Source organism: Diabrotica virgifera, chromosome 5, assembly GCF_917563875.1.
Source record: "Diabrotica virgifera virgifera chromosome 5, PGI_DIABVI_V3a".
In the NCBI taxonomy this organism is placed as follows: Eukaryota; Metazoa; Arthropoda; class Insecta; order Coleoptera; family Chrysomelidae; genus Diabrotica; species Diabrotica virgifera.
Window position 1 is genome coordinate 118,428,044 of NC_065447.1, and position 6,729 is coordinate 118,434,772.

The window sequence follows — 6,729 nt, forward strand, 5'->3', positions numbered from 1 at the left end:
AATCGAAGATACGGAAGAATTGTCGGCAATCGACGATAAAACAGAAAGGAAGCAGGAAGAAAAGGAAGTTCTCATAAGAGAAATGAAAGCAGTAGAAACATGGTGCTCGGGATACCAAATGGAAATTGAAGATAAAAAAAAACAGAAGAAGAAATAAAGGATGAGGACAGAGAAGAAATGGCAATAATGGACGAGAATCCAGAATTTTATGAAGAAATATTATGGACAGTGAACACATGCGAACAAAATGAGGATGAAAGAAAATTAAAATGTGGAGAAAACATGGAAAAGGAAGTAGAGAAGATTCTAGAAAATTATGGAGATTTGATTAATGAAGAAAGCCGAGTGGCTAAAAATTATGAACATTCTTTTAAAGTTAAAAACTTAGAAAATTTTAAATCCAAGACATATCCAATCCCGTATAAATACAGGCAAAGCGTCGGACAGGAAATTGAAAAAATGATCGAAGACAAGGTGATAGAAAGATGTGACTCTCCATATATCAACCCGATAGTATCCGTTAAAAAATCGAGTGGTGATTTGCGATTATGTTTAGATGCAAGAAACATTAATTCACACACAATCGCGCAATACGAAGCGCCTTTGAACATCGAAGCCATATTTGGACGAATCACAGGGTCACACATTTTTTCCAAAATCGATTTGAAACATAGTTTTTGGTTAATACCTTTGGCAGAGAAATGTCGAAATTATACCGCTTTTTCGATCGACGGAGTGGTATACCGATTTAGGGTGGTACCATTTGGCCTACAGAGTGCATGCGCTGCTTTGGTTCGCGCATTGAACACAATCTTAAATAGGCATGAAGAATTTGTTGTACATTACATAGATGATTTATTAATTTTCTCACCAGATATAACAAGCCATCTACGACATATTCACACTGTGCTAGAAGAACTGGATCAAGCGGGATTGAAATTAAATATTCAAAAGTGTCAGTTTTTCCAAAAGGAAATACTGTATTTAGGATTCAAATTAGACACAAAAGGGATTAGTCTTGCAGAAGATAGAATCGAAATTATAAATAACTACGCTAGGCCAACCAATTTAAAAACATTGCGGGGATTTTTGGGAATGGTAAACTATTTCAAAAAACTAATACCAGACATCAGCACAAAAGAAATACCGTTGATAGCATTACTTAAGAAAAATGTTAGGTGGAAATGGGGAACGGAACAAGAAATGGCTTTCAAAAATTTAAAAGGAGCTTTCTCCACAGCTGTAAGAGTACACCACCCAAGATATGATCAACCTTTCATTCTTCGGACCGATGCTTCCATAACAAAATTCGCAGGGGTGTTATCACAGATCCAAGACGATGTAGAGGTGCCAATCTGTTTTGTCTCCCGTGTAACCAAAACATATGAGAGAAAGTACAGCGTTACTGAATTAGAGTTCGCCAGTGTGTTATTTTGTGTAAATAAATTACGGTTTTACCTACTAGGGGCAAAATTCACCGTTGAAACAGACCATGCAGCTTTGGTACATATAATGAAAAATAGGCTGGTAAATAATAGAATTCATAGGGGCATTCTTTTACTTCAAGAGTATGATTTTGAATTTAAATATATCAAAGGAACTGACAATATCTTGGCTGATGCGTTGACGAGAGATGAACAATTCCGCAAAGAGGACCACAAAACTCTCCACGTTGGCATGAACATAATGAGAGAAGAAGCAGGCTTATTTTCTTTGGCTCAGATCAGGGAAAATCAGGAACAACTGGATGAAAGAGAAAAGCAAAGGGCCGAACAAGAAGATAACTTATATTTTAAGAGGGTCGATGGTAAAGAACTATATGTAATCACGGAACAGATGGCAAAAGAAGTTTTAGCAAAATTACACTGTGACAACGGACACATTGGAAGCAGGAAGGTGTGGCTTATGTTCAGGGAGAACTACATTTGTCGACAGGACTATACAATAGCCAAAGAGATGACTCGAAATTGCGAGACATGCCAAAAGTGTAAAAGTAAGAATTTCAAAAACGAAAACATCACAAAAAACGTCATAGCTCGGAAGAAACTGGATATTGTCGCCATTGATATGTTGAGCGATTTAATAACAACAACACAGAGGAATAAACACATATTAGTTATGGTGGATGTTTTCTCAAAGTATTTAAAACTGTACCCATGTAGAACCACGAAAGGAGCTGAAATACTTCGGAAGATAGACGATTTTATCGAAACAGTGGGAAGACCAGACAATATTTTGTTGGACAATGCGACATACTTTAGGAATGACCGTTTTAAAGGGGAATTAAGAGAGAGAGGCATAAATACAAAATTTGTAAGCATCCGACATCCACAGAGCAACCCATCAGAGCGTTTTATACAAGAAGTCACAAAATTTCTAAGAATTGCTGCGGAAGAACATCATCGACATTGGGACAGAAAAGTGTTTGAAATAGAGACGTATTTGAACTGTGCACCAAATACGGTTACCAAGGAGACGCCTTTATATGTAATGAAAGGAACAATGCCTACGAGACCGTGGGAAGACACCGCCCCCAGACAATACGAAGAAGTGATCGAGGTGGTTCAACGAAGATTGAGACGAAGTGGAGAGAAATATCTCCAAAGGCAAGAGAGGACCCGAAGAAGAAGGCCGGTTACATTCCAGAAAGGGGATAAAGTTTTAGTGAGGGCACTGAGGGTGTCCAATTTACAAAATGGTATTTGTGCTAAATTGATGCCGGTATTTGAAGGTCCATATAGGGTCAATACGGAAAATGGGGTAAATAGTTATGAATTAGCGCATATAGAGACAGGCAAGATACGGGGTATTTTTAACATTCACGACATTTATAAGTATCATGAGTAGAGTTTGGTAACATAATGGAATAATTTGATCCTAAAAAAAACTTGTGTCATTTAAATAAATAACAGAATTTTTTCGGCAAATCAAATGGCGGGGAGTTGTTAAGATATGTAAAATTTGAATTAATATGGTTTCGATCTTAATATTTTAGAAAAGTTAAAACATATAATAAAAATATACCAAAATTCATTTCGAAGAAATGAAAGTCAATTATCTTTGGATGGCCGTAGGTAAACAAAATTTAAATAGGGATTAAGTATTTTCTTTGTACAGTTAGTATGATAAGAAAGTGGTTATGTGTTTGGACAATGAGACCGGGTTTCCCAAATGGACTTTTGCGGCGAGGGAACAATTGTATTTAGAAATTTAAATGAATGTAATCTTTGTTTAGATATTAAGAAAGGAAAAAAAACCGATTGGCATGTAATTAGTTTTAGGAAATTTCTAATGGTAGGGAAAATTGGTGTTTGTTATCTGAAAGGTAGATGGGGATAAAATTGAGGAACTCGGATTGGTGAAGAAGGAAAAAGGAGGGGCTAGGTATGAAGAATGGGAGTTTAGCGAAATGTTAGAGGGTGGAAGAAGAGTCAGTTGTGAAATGATCGTTAAGTCGACTAGTGGTGATCTCTAAGAGTCTCCTGAATTAGTAAGGCAGATAAGTGAATAGTTGTGAGTTTGTTGAAATAAGTGTCCTGACGGAAGCTCATCACGTAAAGCATTGTAAGTTATATTGTTCTACTTATATTCCAAGAGTCACCGTTGCATGCCGGAACGAGAAATAGATTCAGTTTATCGAGAGGAGAAAAGGCTAGCATTGTTTTTTGAAAGATACGTGCATCTGTAGGGGGTCATTAATGACAATAGGCTTGCAATAATTTGTTGCGAGATTGCTGACTACATAGGGGGCTGCTAAGAGTAAATTGTAGGCGACCAGAGACAAGAATTTGGACAACTCATCATCCGAGAGACAGTTTTATTTTTTTTGTAGAATTATTCATAACGCAAATTTCAATAAGTACTTTAGATAGTGGTAGGGTTATTTCAATAATCAGAATAGGAAATATTATTTTTAGAGGATATTTTGAGGGTGAATTTATTTCAATAGATGCTTTTGTACCATATATGTGTTTCATTCCGTTAATCTTTGGCCTTATTTATCATATGTAAAGCAAAGGAGATATTGAAGCACGAGAATATAAAACCCTGAGATTAGAGCATTAAATAGTGTGATTAAATCATAAGTGCATCATTAAAATTAAATTTAATTAATTAGTTAATTATCTAATCAAGTGCTTTGAGCACACCGATCTTTGAATATCACATTAACTGGAGCCCAGAACGTGGTGGCTTAAAAAATATCGCAGCTTTGCATTTGATGGTAGGGAAAGAGATAAGGAATAACTACAGGTGATCCAGAGATAATTTGACAATTTTTCCAGGTGTAAAAATATTTTTGATTTATGGATTGATCGTAGGTAGTTGATATTTACTGCTATTGAATTATTTAATATTTTTACCAATCGTACATTTGATATTTATTTTGAAATTTACTGATTGCATATTTGATATTTGTGGCGAAAATTTATTAAATTTGGGGAGAAATATTTGTCGTGTTCTGCAACTTATAGAGTGTTGTAAAATTTCACATTTGGCGGGGACAAAGAAAACAGTAACAAAAAGAAACAACATGTCGACCACAAGGAGGCAAAGCAAAATGCAAGAAAGCAGAGAGAATAACAGAGAAGAGGAAAAAATTGTTGAAGAAGGATTGGGTAATGAAGGAGATACAACGATTATGGAGAGAAAAGAACAGGAATTAACAGGAATAGAGAAACTATTGCAACTGATGCAACTCCAATCACAACAAATGGATAGAAATCAACAGGAAACAAAAGGACAATGCAAGAAAATCAACAGGAATCAAAACGAGCCATGGAAGAAACACAACAAAAAATAGAGAAAAATCAACAGGAAGCAAAACGAGCCATGGAAATAACACAACAAAAAATGGAAGAAACACAAAGAGAAATATCACAGAGAATAGAACAGAAATTGGAAGAGAATGATGGCAAATTGGAAAAGCATTTGGAAAAATATGAAAATGAAGTGAAAGCCTGTTTAGAAAAAGTTAGAGAAGAAACAGAAAGGAAACTGAAGATGCAACGAGAAGAAATAGAAACTAAAATGAAGGATATTAAGACTGTGCAGAAGATGGAATTAGAACAGTTAGAAAGCAAATTTGAAAATGCAATACAAGAAGACAGGCGAGAAATAGAAGAAAAATTTAAGCAAAACGAAAAACAAATTGCGGAACTCAAGAATCAACAGAATTGTGGAGAAAGAAGGGAAATGATTATCCTTGGTACAAGCGACGCGAAAATACAATTTGGAGGGGATATTAGAAAAACACACCCAGTACCATTTGTTAAAAATTTGAAAACCAAATTGCAACATATTAGATATTTTGACGACTGCAAAGAAACAATTAGAAACCATCTGAAAGAAGGAGCAGCGTTATGGTATGAAAGTAAAGAAGATGAGTTTGAAAATTGGACAGATTTCGAAAATAAATTTCTCAACTATTTCTGGGGGAAAGTTAAACAGAGGGAAATCAACCAAGAGCTACAGAATGGAAGATATCACGAGAAAATGGGAATATCGGAAGAAAGATATGCTTTGCAGATATATAACAGTTCCAAATATCTAGACTACAAATACTCTACCGAACAACTGGTAGAAATGATAAGCAGACATTTCGAAGAAACGCTGGAGGACCACGTGATTTTGAGAAACTATCAAGATATTGATAGTTTGTGCCAATTCCTTCAAGTAAGGGAAGCAAAAAGAAGAGAAATGCGAAACAGAAGACAACATGAACAATATAATGGACCGGCAAGAAGGTATCAATCAAATTATGACCAGAGAAACCGACATGCCCAATCAACAAACGAAGATAGGCCGAGAGAATACCAAAATTACAATAGACAACAAAATTATGATAACAGGAATCACGAAAAAAATAGAACATATGAAAATCACAACAGAAACAGAGATGCACAAAATCCTCCGACTAGGAATACGAACGAACAAAGGGACGATAGAAACAATCAGAATTTCCAACGACAAAATAGAAGGGAGATGAATCATGTAACAATAGAAAACGAGGAAGAAGATGTATGCAATGAATCCAGACAGGATTTTCAATAAAGCATCCACTGAACAAACATAAACAACTCTCCGGTATATTTTGTCATCCGAGAGAGTTTATACAGTTGGCGGGAAATGAAAGACAAAGTTCTAATTCAAATTTAATATTCTTAGATGCATTTATAAAACATAAAGCGATTAAAATTTTGATTGATTCTGGATCGGAGATATCGTTAATCAATAAGAAACTAGTAAAAGAATTAAATTTGGACAGATTTGTGTATAAAATTCCTAGGGTTGCTTTAGTGGGTGCAAACAACAAAAAATTGACGACAGTAAATGAAGGTTTGGGAGTGCGGATCAGAGTGGGAGACAAATACTATATTATGCAATGTGTGGTGATCGAAGATTTAAACCATGATATGATAGCGGGAATTGATGAATTGAGTGAAAAACATATCACCATAAATTTTTCGGAGAATAAACTGGAAATCAGAGCAGAACCAGACAACATAGAAGAAGAAACGGAAATAGAGAGGAAAATAATTGTTGAAAAGATAAATGAACAGGAAAAACATAAAGAAATCAATATGACTGTAGAGGAAAAACCGAAAGTACAAGAAAAAAATCAACCAGAAAAAAAAAAGAAGGAAGAAAAAGAAGAAGAGTTCAAAAAGAAAGAAGGAAAACACGGTGGATACAAGAGAAAGACAGGAAATCGAAGATACGGAAGAATTG